The sequence below is a fragment of the Cynocephalus volans genome, chromosome X (genome assembly GCF_027409185.1).
Source record: "Cynocephalus volans isolate mCynVol1 chromosome X, mCynVol1.pri, whole genome shotgun sequence".
NCBI lineage: Eukaryota > Metazoa > Chordata > Mammalia > Dermoptera > Cynocephalidae > Cynocephalus > Cynocephalus volans.
This window is the reverse complement of record NC_084478.1, coordinates 81,673,727-81,686,195: the sequence shown is the minus strand read 5'-3', so window position 1 is coordinate 81,686,195 and position 12,469 is coordinate 81,673,727. Positions and strand designations below refer to the sequence as shown.

At 51.8% G+C, this 12,469-nt stretch overlaps 2 pseudogenes; both read left to right on the top strand.

Annotated features, from left to right (window-relative positions):
* Nucleotides 1–788: 788 nt before the first annotated feature.
* On the top strand, nucleotides 789–4,338 carry LOC134368094 (doublesex- and mab-3-related transcription factor C1-like; annotated as a pseudogene).
* A 2,435-nt stretch (nucleotides 4,339–6,773) lies between these two features.
* Nucleotides 6,774–10,323, top strand: LOC134368093 (doublesex- and mab-3-related transcription factor C1-like; annotated as a pseudogene).
* The last annotated feature ends 2,146 nt before the right edge of the window (nucleotides 10,324–12,469 follow it).

Below are 12,469 nucleotides of genomic sequence, written 5' to 3'. Positions count from 1 at the left end.
GATGAGGAGTTGCCGATTGGCTAGATTAAGGCCTGGCACTTCGCAGAGGGCTCAACAAATATCTGTTGAGTAAAGAATGGAGGGAATGAATGAAGGGCTGAATGAAAACAATAATTGAAAGAGGGCTGGGGATCCAGGAGAACATTATGGTTTCATGGGGTGGAAGAGGGTATTCAGCTTAAAGGGGGAGCAAGGGAATAATTAAGATTGCAGTGGGGTGCAAGAAAAGTCAGAATGGAGTGTGAGGGGAAAACTGAACACAGGGCAAACGTGAAACTAATAGAGTTGAGTGTAGGGAGCATAAAATCCTGTGTGGCGAGTGAATGAAGGCAGGAGGTTAGGAAGACTATTGTTGATGTGGATGCCAGAAATAATAGTTGGGTTTGGCAGAATACACGATGATACGCAAGAAGAGGGTGGAGTAACTGTTGAAGGGGGCACGGGAGTACATGTGCATGCTGAAAATGAAATCTATGGCGGAGTGAAGGCAAGCAAGGAGAAGAGCGATCGGCTTGAATGTGTATGCGGCCCATGCTAAGAGTTTCTTGGTGGGGAGGCTATGTATGAGTGGGGCTTCCTGGGAAGGAGGCTATGTGAGTAAGGAGGTTGGGGTGAAGGTTAGAGAAAGCCATGGGAGAACAAGGGAGGAGGCAATCTGATTCCAGTGGTGAGAGGGATGGAGAAGAAGAATCGAGCCACTTCACATAGGACTTTCCAAGGGCGAAGGAAGTACGTTGGAGGGAGGGCATCACGTGGCCATTCTGACCTCCACTACTGACCCTAGAACCATGGATCCCCAAGAAACACCTGCTGTGCCCTGCTGCTCCTCCAACTTGGAATGCACCACAGGGTGTGAGATCGGAGCCCCATGGGGGGCTGAACTTGTCCCCAGAAGAGCTATAGGCCGCCATGACCACTGCCAGAAGCGTGACATCTCTACCCAAATCAGAGGCCACAAGCGTTTCTGCATCTTCCGGGCCTGCAAGTGTCACAATTGTGCCCTCTTCTGGTGAGTATGCTGTCTGGCAAGGAGAAGGGTCAGGCCTCCTCTAAATGTGACTAACCTTAGACCTGTAATCCCTCACTTTAGGGAACACCGTCGGGTCTTGCCTGCTGTGAGTGCCTTGAAGGAGGAGCAGAGGGCAGCGCTGGCAGAGCCAGCGCACCTGGCTCGAAGACTGAAAAGGAGTGTGGCAGCCCCTGCCAGAGCTCACATCCCTGTCAAGAATTTGGTCATCAAAGGAGTCCTCAGTGAGTATCTCTGGCCAGGGAGGGAGCCTGAGTTTGGGTGGAGGAAGCAGGAGTAATTCTCTCACCAGTTCTATCACTGAATTGCTATGTGGCCTTGGGCAAGTTACTCGCTGGACCTTAGCTCGCCCAAGTGTAAAACATCGTCAACATTATTTACCAAATGTTTGTGGGAATGACAGACCGGGGAGTCGAAAAGGTCCATGGTGAGATGAGACTTCAGATTGGGGGTGGGCAGAGTGGGGTGGGGCTGAGGGGGAAAGGCTCACCAAAGCTGTCCCTGGTCTTTCACAGCTGGGAAGGTGGACATTGTGCCTCAGCCTGAGGCCCACCCCCACACAACCCCCGAGGAGGTAAGTAGAGTCTGTTGCCAGTGGGGGAGGCTCCCACCCAGCCACTGCCCAGACCCCTTCCACTGTGTCCCAAAGACGTGGGTTCCATCTCCAATCCTACCACCGTCTTGCCATGTGACCTTGGGAAAAAAATCACTTCTCCTCCCCGGCCCTCAGTTTCCCTAGTTGCAAAATGAAAGATAAGACTGTCTGGTCTTCAAGATCTTCAGAGCTCTGGCATTCTGGGCTCCTATCCTCATCCCCAAACATGCCCACACCTCCTCTCTCCATGGCCGACCTGGTACCTGACTCCAACCTGTGCTCTGCGCCCCTGCAGGAGAGCTCCCAAGGGGCTCTGCTCCTCGGCCAGCCCCCAGAACCTCTGTCTCTGCCCTGCACTCCAGTGACCTTGGAGCAGCAACCGATGGCTTCTCTTTCTAGGCAGCCCCACGGGTCCCCTGTCCTGTGCAGCAGGTGAGTAGAGCAAGGTCATGTCTTGTGTTGTTGTGTGCCCACCCTTGTGCTTGATGCTATGGGAGACAGGAGGAGGAAGAGGAGAAGGAGGAGGAGAAGGCAGCATCTCAGGCTAATGGGCAAGACAGGGCTCTCCCAGCTTTGCCATTTCCTATTTGTGAGGCTTTGGACAAGTGAGTTTATGTTTTTGAACCCCCCATTTCCCTATGGGTGTACTGGGGACAATATTCTACACCTATAGCATTGACAAGAGAACTAGCCTGAGGCCTGACACATAGTAGGCCTTCAACTAGTGAAGGCTGTTATTTCACATGAAACAGATAGATGGGATAGAAGGTCCTGCTGAAAAGTAGGGCCATGATGGCGACGGCCACAGAGGACCAGGGGAAAGCCCAGAGGCCGTTAGAGAAGGCTTCCTGGAGATGAGGCAAACTTGTCCGTCAAGACCCATGGGGATTGGACAGTATGGAGGCGAGAACCAGTCCCTGAACCGGGACAGTAATCACATCTCTGCAGGTGCTTTGCAGGTAAAAGCACGGACACCTGTGTGATTTTCCATACTCTTCGCTGTTGCCCCAGGAGGAAAAAAGCTGGCAGAAATTAGTGTCTCACAAAAGATATAGAAAAAAGAGGTATGGAAAAGAAAACAGGCCAAGCAGGAGAAGAGGCTTGCCCAAGCCACGGCAGTGGCTCAGCAGGCATTCGAATTCCCACATCCAGATATTGCAGAATCCTTCCCCTCTCTCTGTTGACTGGTGCTATGTGTCTGCCACAGGGTTTAATCCCCTGGCCTCTCCTCTCCTTGTTTCTAGATGCTCAGCGCTGATCCTGCAGCCCAGTGCCACCCTTGACTCTCTTCTACTGCAGCCACAGGTCCTGGAAGAGTAGTGGGGTCCAGAACCCTGGGAGGGGCCGAACTTAGTGAATGGAAAGAACAGAAGACCTCGGGGGTTGGGAGGGGGTGCGGGCTCTCTAGAACTGGAGGCTTCAGAGGCACTTGTCGCGTTGGAAGGAGGTATGGTTTCCCAGCCCCCATTCTCTCAAGCCCTTTCCTTTGCAGGCCGCTACAGCATCTGACCAGGCTTTGGCTTCTGCCTCCTCAGAGTGGCAGCGGAAGCTGGAGGCTGTCGAGGCTCTGCTGAGTCTGAGACACTCTTTTCAGACCCCTTCTGACTCCATCTCCCTCCACCAGGCCTGTGACCCACCAGGTAGCCTGCTCCTTGAGAGGACACGGGGTGGGGATGGTTGGGAATTGGGGGTTGTTGTGGTAAGCAGGTTCTAACTGGGAAATCAGGGTCGGTGGACTGAACCTCCTTGGAGCCAGCTACCCAAGCTCCTCAGTCTAACTCCTGAGATGGTCGTTGAGAACTGCTCAGTGAATCTTTAGTTTATCGAACTTTGTGCCCTTGTCCAGTGCCCTTCGTGCAGAGGTTGAGCGCCCTTTAGTCGAGAAACAAGGAAACTGAGGCCCTGAGAGTGGCAGGGACTTGCCCTAGGGCATGCAGCACACATGTTAGGTGGAAGAACCAGGTCTCCCGACTCTCCGCCCAAGGCTCTCTATCGAGACCCCTGAAGTCTTCTGTGGCCTGGGGAGGACATACAGAGGTGATAAGGGCCTAGTCTGGAAGGAGGTCTGGTCCCTGCCTTCAAGAAACTTCCAGCCTAGATGTGGAGCCTGGATGCCTGTACCGCCTGTGTTTTGTGGCTAAATCTCAATGGTGTGCCCAGAGAGGAAGGGCTGGAGGAGCCCTGAGGGAAGATAAACTCCTGGGAAGGCTGAGAGGGAAGGCTTGGTATTCCAAGACCAAAATGGTGGATGGGGCATGGTGTGTGAGTGAAGAGGCAACCCTGGAGGAACTAATGGAACAGAGGGAAATGGGGCTGGAGAGTCTACCAATCACGGACCAGCAGCTGTGGGTGACGAGGAGCCAGGCAACGCTTCTGAGCGAGGGAGGAGCATATTCAGAGACCCCAGCCTTGAGGAAAGAGACGTGGTGGCTGTGATGGAGGGACTGGGGAAGGCGAGAGGGGTGATGAGGAAATCAGTGAGGAAGAGGTCTGTGCAATAGTCCAGGTGACAAATCTTCAGTTGGGTAGGACAAAAAAAGAGGGGACAGCCAGGAGGGGACATGGATGTGACCTGGCTCTGGCCTCTTCTTTACTGTCTATAGCTTCTGCTGAAGAAAGAGGACTCCAGCCTCCCAGTCGCTCTATCGGACCCAGGCCAGACAGCTCCACCTCACTGTCTATTGGATATCTGTGATGCATGTCCCTCTTGCGCTAAGAGCAAAGAGAAGGAGGCCTCACTAAAGCACGGCCTACCCTGTTTCTGAATGTGCGAAATGGTTAATGTGCAAAATGCTTCACATCTTTTTTCTTTTTTTTTTTAAGCCTTTAGGTGTTTTATAAGCTTTCACATCCCTTTAATTATATGGAGCAATTCCTTGACTGAGCGTGGATTTTCTTGTACCTCCATCCCACCTTACTCCTTTGGATGCTGGGGCCTTTCCAATGACTCTTACAAAAACAGGATTGTGCTACCCAGAGGAATGGAAATCACCAAGTCAAAGGTATACCTGTTCCCCAATGTTCATCGCAACACTCATTACAATAGCCAAGAGTTGTAACCAGCCCAAATGTCCACCATCAGATGAGTGGATACGGAAAATGTGGTACATCTACACAATGAAATACTACTCAGCTATAAAAACGAATGAAATACTGCCATTTGCAACAACATGGATGGACCTTTAGAGAATTATATTAAGTGAAACGAGTCAGGCACAGAAAGAGAAATACCACATGTTCTCACTTATTGGTGAGAGCTAAAAATTAATATATAATTCACACACAAACACACACACACACACACACAAAAAAAAAAAAAAAAAAAAAAAACCGGGTGGGGGGGAGAAGATATAACAACCACAATTACTTGAAGTTGATGTGACAAGCAAACAGAGGGGACATCGGTGGGGGGAGGGGGGAGGGAGGGAGGTTTTGGTGAGGGGCAACAATAATCAGCCACAATGTATATCGACAAAATAAAATTTTAAAAAAAAAGAAGTCATGCTGAATTTTGAAAAGGTCAATTCCAGAATACCAAGTCCATGAGTTAAAAGTGCATTCACACAAGGTATTTTCCATCCAAAGGGAGACTAGTCTGAGAAACGAGCCTTGGGAAGCACAAAGCTGAACTTCCCCTCAGGAGCTACCGGCTAGTCTAGTATAGAGAGCACAAGAAGCTACACGGATGTGGAGAGGGCGGAACTGCCGGGCGTGAGCGTCAGTGGATCTCGAAGCTCATTTGTCACCGGCCGCAGAGGTGGGAGGGGGGAAGGGGGAGGTGGAAGGCAGCGCTGGAAGCTCATTGGCCTTGTAGGAAGGGCGGGAAAGGTAGCAGAAGCCGGGTTTTCCCTCAGGCCTCTTGTCCCAGCTGATCGATTCCGACCTGCTGTAGGCTTAGGTAAGGCTTTTGACACAGGTTTTCGTCAGGAATACCACCCTTGTTCTCCATGCCTCTTCTTTCCTCCCTCCCTCCTGCTCCGAATCCCCAGCCCCTTCCCCTCTCCTCCACCTCAGCGGGGTATCCCCACCCGCCATGACATCCCACTCAGCCCCTACACTTCCCCACACCCCTTTTGGGAGAACCCTTCGCCCCTGCCCCTGGGACAGGGCTCATGCCCCTGCCTTTTATTCGGAGGTGGGGGAGACAGTGAGTGATCGGGCTTCCTGAGGAGATGGTACACTCCAGGACGGTGGGGTGGAATGGGGTGTGGGGGTTGGGGCGGAGTGTGGTGATGGTGTGTGCTCAAGCACAATCGTTGAAGTGTGGAGAAGAGTATGGAAGATTGTTGGGAGGCTGCAGAGGGAGTGCATGGGTTTGCATGAAAGCAGAGAGGGTGCGTCGGCCCAAGAGAAAAATTAGTTTGATGAGGAGTTGCCGATTGGCTAGATTAAGGCCTGGCACTTCGCAGAGGGCTCAACAAATATCTGTTGAGTAAAGAATGGAGGGAATGAATGAAGGGCTGAATGAAAACAATAATTGAAAGAGGGCTGGGGATCCAGGAGAACATTATGGTTTCATGGGGTGGAAGAGGGTATTCAGCTTAAAGGGGGAGCAAGGGAATAATTAAGATTGCAGTGGGGTGCAAGAAAAGTCAGAATGGAGTGTGAGGGGAAAACTGAACACAGGGCAAACGTGAAACTAATAGAGTTGAGTGTAGGGAGCATAAAATCCTGTGTGGCGAGTGAATGAAGGCAGGAGGTTAGGAAGACTATTGTTGATGTGGATGCCAGAAATAATAGTTGGGTTTGGCAGAATACACGATGATACGCAAGAAGAGGGTGGAGTAACTGTTGAAGGGGGCACGGGAGTACATGTGCATGCTGAAAATGAAATCTATGGCGGAGTGAAGGCAAGCAAGGAGAAGAGCGATCGGCTTGAATGTGTATGCGGCCCATGCTAAGAGTTTCTTGGTGGGGAGGCTATGTATGAGTGGGGCTTCCTGGGAAGGAGGCTATGTGAGTAAGGAGGTTGGGGTGAAGGTTAGAGAAAGCCATGGGAGAACAAGGGAGGAGGCAATCTGATTCCAGTGGTGAGAGGGATGGAGAAGAAGAATCGAGCCACTTCACATAGGACTTTCCAAGGGCGAAGGAAGTACGTTGGAGGGAGGGCATCACGTGGCCATTCTGACCTCCACTACTGACCCTAGAACCATGGATCCCCAAGAAACACCTGCTGTGCCCTGCTGCTCCTCCAACTTGGAATGCACCACAGGGTGTGAGATCGGAGCCCCATGGGGGGCTGAACTTGTCCCCAGAAGAGCTATAGGCCGCCATGACCACTGCCAGAAGCGTGACATCTCTACCCAAATCAGAGGCCACAAGCGTTTCTGCATCTTCCGGGCCTGCAAGTGTCACAATTGTGCCCTCTTCTGGTGAGTATGCTGTCTGGCAAGGAGAAGGGTCAGGCCTCCTCTAAATGTGACTAACCTTAGACCTGTAATCCCTCACTTTAGGGAACACCGTCGGGTCTTGCCTGCTGTGAGTGCCTTGAAGGAGGAGCAGAGGGCAGCGCTGGCAGAGCCAGCGCACCTGGCTCGAAGACTGAAAAGGAGTGTGGCAGCCCCTGCCAGAGCTCACATCCCTGTCAAGAATTTGGTCATCAAAGGAGTCCTCAGTGAGTATCTCTGGCCAGGGAGGGAGCCTGAGTTTGGGTGGAGGAAGCAGGAGTAATTCTCTCACCAGTTCTATCACTGAATTGCTATGTGGCCTTGGGCAAGTTACTCGCTGGACCTTAGCTCGCCCAAGTGTAAAACATCGTCAACATTATTTACCAAATGTTTGTGGGAATGACAGACCGGGGAGTCGAAAAGGTCCGTGGTGAGATGAGACTTCAGATTGGGGGTGGGCAGAGTGGGGTGGGGCTGAGGGGGAAAGGCTCACCAAAGCTGTCCCTGGTCTTTCACAGCTGGGAAGGTGGACATTGTGCCTCAGCCTGAGGCCCACCCCCACACAACCCCCGAGGAGGTAAGTAGAGTCTGTTGCCAGTGGGGGAGGCTCCCACCCAGCCACTGCCCAGACCCCTTCCACTGTGTCCCAAAGACGTGGGTTCCATCTCCAATCCTACCACCGTCTTGCCATGTGACCTTGGGAAAAAAATCACTTCTCCTCCCCGGCCCTCAGTTTCCCTAGTTGCAAAATGAAAGATAAGACTGTCTGGTCTTCAAGATCTTCAGAGCTCTGGCATTCTGGGCTCCTATCCTCATCCCCAAACATGCCCACACCTCCTCTCTCCATGGCCGACCTGGTACCTGACTCCAACCTGTGCTCTGCGCCCCTGCAGGAGAGCTCCCAAGGGGCTCTGCTCCTCGGCCAGCCCCCAGAACCTCTGTCTCTGCCCTGCACTCCAGTGACCTTGGAGCAGCAACCGATGGCTTCTCTTTCTAGGCAGCCCCACGGGTCCCCTGTCCTGTGCAGCAGGTGAGTAGAGCAAGGTCATGTCTTGTGTTGTTGTGTGCCCACCCTTGTGCTTGATGCTATGGGAGACAGGAGGAGGAAGAGGAGAAGGAGGAGGAGAAGGCAGCATCTCAGGCTAATGGGCAAGACAGGGCTCTCCCAGCTTTGCCATTTCCTACTTGTGAGGCTTTGGACAAGTGAGTTTATGTTTTTGAACCCCCCATTTCCCTATGGGTGTACTGGGGACAATATTCTACACCTATAGCATTGACAAGAGAACTAGCCTGAGGCCTGACACATAGTAGGCCTTCAACTAGTGAAGGCTGTTATTTCACATGAAACAGATAGATGGGATAGAAGGTCCTGCTGAAAAGTAGGGCCATGATGGCGACGGCCACAGAGGACCAGGGGAAAGCCCAGAGGCCGTTAGAGAAGGCTTCCTGGAGATGAGGCAAACTTGTCCGTCAAGACCCATGGGGATTGGACAGTATGGAGGCGAGAACCAGTCCCTGAACCGGGACAGTAATCACATCTCTGCAGGTGCTTTGCAGGTAAAAGCACGGACACCTGTGTGATTTTCCATACTCTTCGCTGTTGCCCCAGGAGGAAAAAAGCTGGCAGAAATTAGTGTCTCACAAAAGATATAGAAAAAAGAGGTATGGAAAAGAAAACAGGCCAAGCAGGAGAAGAGGCTTGCCCAAGCCACGGCAGTGGCTCAGCAGGCATTCGGATTCCCACATCCAGATATTGCAGAATCCTTCCCCTCTCTCTGTTGACTGGTGCTATGTGTCTGCCACAGGGTTTAATCCCCTGGCCTCTCCTCTCCTTGTTTCTAGATGCTCAGCGCTGATCCTGCAGCCCAGTGCCACCCTTGACTCTCTTCTACTGCAGCCACAGGTCCTGGAAGAGTAGTGGGGTCCAGAACCCTGGGAGGGGCCGAACTTAGTGAATGGAAAGAACAGAAGACCTCGGGGGTTGGGAGGGGGTGCGGGCTCTCTAGAACTGGAGGCTTCAGAGGCACTTGTCGCGTTGGAAGGAGGTATGGTTTCCCAGCCCCCATTCTCTCAAGCCCTTTCCTTTGCAGGCCGCTACAGCATCTGACCAGGCTTTGGCTTCTGCCTCCTCAGAGTGGCAGCGGAAGCTGGAGGCTGTCGAGGCTCTGCTGAGTCTGAGACACTCTTTTCAGACCCCTTCTGACTCCATCTCCCTCCACCAGGCCTGTGACCCACCAGGTAGCCTGCTCCTTGAGAGGACACGGGGTGGGGATGGTTGGGAATTGGGGGTTGTTGTGGTAAGCAGGTTCTAACTGGGAAATCAGGGTCGGTGGACTGAACCTCCTTGGAGCCAGCTACCCAAGCTCCTCAGTCTAACTCCTGAGATGGTCGTTGAGAACTGCTCAGTGAATCTTTAGTTTATCGAACTTTGTGCCCTTGTCCAGTGCCCTTCGTGCAGAGGTTGAGCGCCCTTTAGTCGAGAAACAAGGAAACTGAGGCCCTGAGAGTGGCAGGGACTTGCCCTAGGGCATGCAGCACACATGTTAGGTGGAAGAACCAGGTCTCCCGACTCTCCGCCCAAGGCTCTCTATCGAGACCCCTGAAGTCTTCTGTGGCCTGGGGAGGACATACAGAGGTGATAAGGGCCTAGTCTGGAAGGAGGTCTGGTCCCTGCCTTCAAGAAACTTCCAGCCTAGATGTGGAGCCTGGATGCTTGTACCGCCTGTGTTTTGTGGCTAAATCTCAATGGTGTGCCCAGAGAGGAAGGGCTGGAGGAGCCCTGAGGGAAGATAAACTCCTGGGAAGGCTGAGAGGGAAGGCTTGGTATTCCAAGACCAAAATGGTGGATGGGGCATGGTGTGTGAGTGAAGAGGCAACCCTGGAGGAACTAATGGAACAGAGGGAAATGGGGCTGGAGAGTCTACCAATCACGGACCAGCAGCTGTGGGTGACGAGGAGTCAGGCAACGCTTCTGAGCGAGGGAGGAGCATATTCAGAGACCCCAGCCTTGAGGAAAGAGACGTGGTGGCTGTGATGGAGGGACTGGGGAAGGCGAGAGGGGTGATGAGGAAATCAGTGAGGAAGAGGTCTGTGCAATAGTCCAGGTGACAAATCTTCAGTTGGGTAGGACAAAAAAAGAGGGGACAGCCAGGAGGGGACATGGATGTGACCTGGCTCTGGCCTCTTCTTTTCTGTCTATAGCTTCTGCTGAAGAAAGAGGACTCCAGCCTCCCAGTCGCTCTATCGGACCCAGGCCAGACAGCTCCACCTCACTGTCTATTGGATATCTGTGATGCATGTCCCTCTTGCGCTAAGAGCAAAGAGAAGGAGGCCTCACTAAAGCACGGCCTACCCTGTTTCTGAATGTGCGAAATGGTTAATGTGCAAAATGCTTCACATCTTTTTTTTTTTTTTTAAGCCTTTAGGTGTTTTATAAGCTTTCACATCCCTTTAATTATATGGAGCAATTCCTTGACTGAGCGTGGATTTTCTTCTACCTCCATTCCACCTTACTCCTTTGGATGCTGGGGCCTTTCCAATGACTCTTACAAAAACAGGATTGTGCTACCCAGAGGAATGGAAATCACCAAGTCAAAGGTATACCTGTTCCCCAATGTTCATCGCAACACTCATTACAATAGCCAAGAGTTGTAACCAGCCCAAATGTCCACCATCAGATGAGTGGATACGGAAAATGTGGTACATCTACACAATGAAATACTACTCAGCTATAAAAACGAATGAAATACTGCCATTTGCAACAACATGGATGGACCTTTAGAGAATTATATTAAGTGAAACGAGTCAGGCACAGAAAGAGAAATACCACATGTTCTCACTTATTGGTGAGAGCTAAAAATTAATATATAATTCACACACAAACACACACACACACACACACACAAAAAAAAAAAAAAAACCGGGTGGGGGTGAGAAGATATAACAACCACAATTACTTGAAGTTGATGTGACAAGCAAACAGAGGGGACATCGGTGGGGGGAGGGGGGAGGGAGGGGGAGGGAGGTTTTGGTGAGGGGCAACAATAATCAGCCACAATGTATATCGACAAAATAAAATTTTAAAAAAAAAGAAGTCATGCTGAATTTTGAAAAGGTCAATTCCAGAATACCAAGTCCATGAGTTAAAAATGCATTCACACAAGGTATTTTCCATCCAAAGGGAGACTAGTCTGAGAAACGAGCCTTGGGAAGCACAAAGCTGAACTTCCCCTCAGGAGCTACCGGCTAGTCTAGTATAGAGAGCACAAGAAGCTACACGGATGTGGAGAGGGCGGAACTGCCGGGCGTGAGCGTCAGTGGATCTCGAAGCTCATTTGTCACCGGCAGCAGCGGTGGGAGGGGGGAAGGGGGAGGTGGAAGGCAGCGCTGGAAGCTCATTGGCCTTGTAGGAAGGGCGGGAAAGGTAGCAGAAGCCGGGTTTTCCCTCAGGCCTCTTGTCCCAGCTGATCGATTCCGACCTGCTGTAGGCTTAGGTAAGGCTTTTGACACAGGTTTTCGTCAGGAATACCACCCTTGTTCTCCATGCCTCTTCTTTCCTCCCTCCCTCCTGCTCCGAATCCCCAGCCCCTTCCCCTCTCCTCCACCTCAGCGGGGTATCCCCACCCGCCATGACATCCCACTCATCCCCTACATTTCCCCACACCCCTTTTGGGAGAACCCTTCGCCCCTGCCCCTGGGACAGGGCTCATGCCCCTGCCTTTTATTCGGAGGTGGGGGAGACAGTGAGTGATCGGGCTTCCTGAGGAGATGGTACACTCCAGGACGGTGGGGTGGAATGGGGTGTGGGGGGTGGGGCGGAGTGTGGTGATGGTGTGTGCTCAAGCACAATCGTTGAAGTGTGGAGAAGAGTATGGAAGATTGTTGGGAGGCTGCAGAGGGAGTGCATGTGTTTGCATGAAAGCAGAGAGGGTGCGTCGGCCCAAGAGAAAAATTAGTTTGATGAGGAGTTGCCGATTGGCTAGATTAAGGCCTGGCACTTCGCAGAGGGCTCAACAAATATCTGTTGAGTAAAGAATGGAGGGAATGAATGAAGGGCTGAATGAAAACAATAATTGAAAGAGGGCTGGGGATCCAGGAGAACATTATGGTTTCATGGGGTGGAAGAGGGTATTCAGCTTAAAGGGGGAGCAAGGGAATAATTAAGATTGCAGTGGGGTGCAAGAAAAGTCAGAATGGAGTGTGAGGGGAAAACTGAACACAGGGCAAACGTGAAACTAATAGAGTTGAGTGTAGGGAGCATAAAATCCTGTGTGGCGAGTGAATGAAGGCAGGAGGTTAGGAAGACTATTGTTGATGTGGATGCCAGAAATAATAGTTGGGTTTGGCAGAATACACGATGATACGCAAGAAGAGGGTGGAGTAACTGTTGAAGGGGGCACGGGAGTACATGTGCATGCTGAAAATGAAATCTATGGCGGAGTGAAGGTAAGCAAGGAGAAG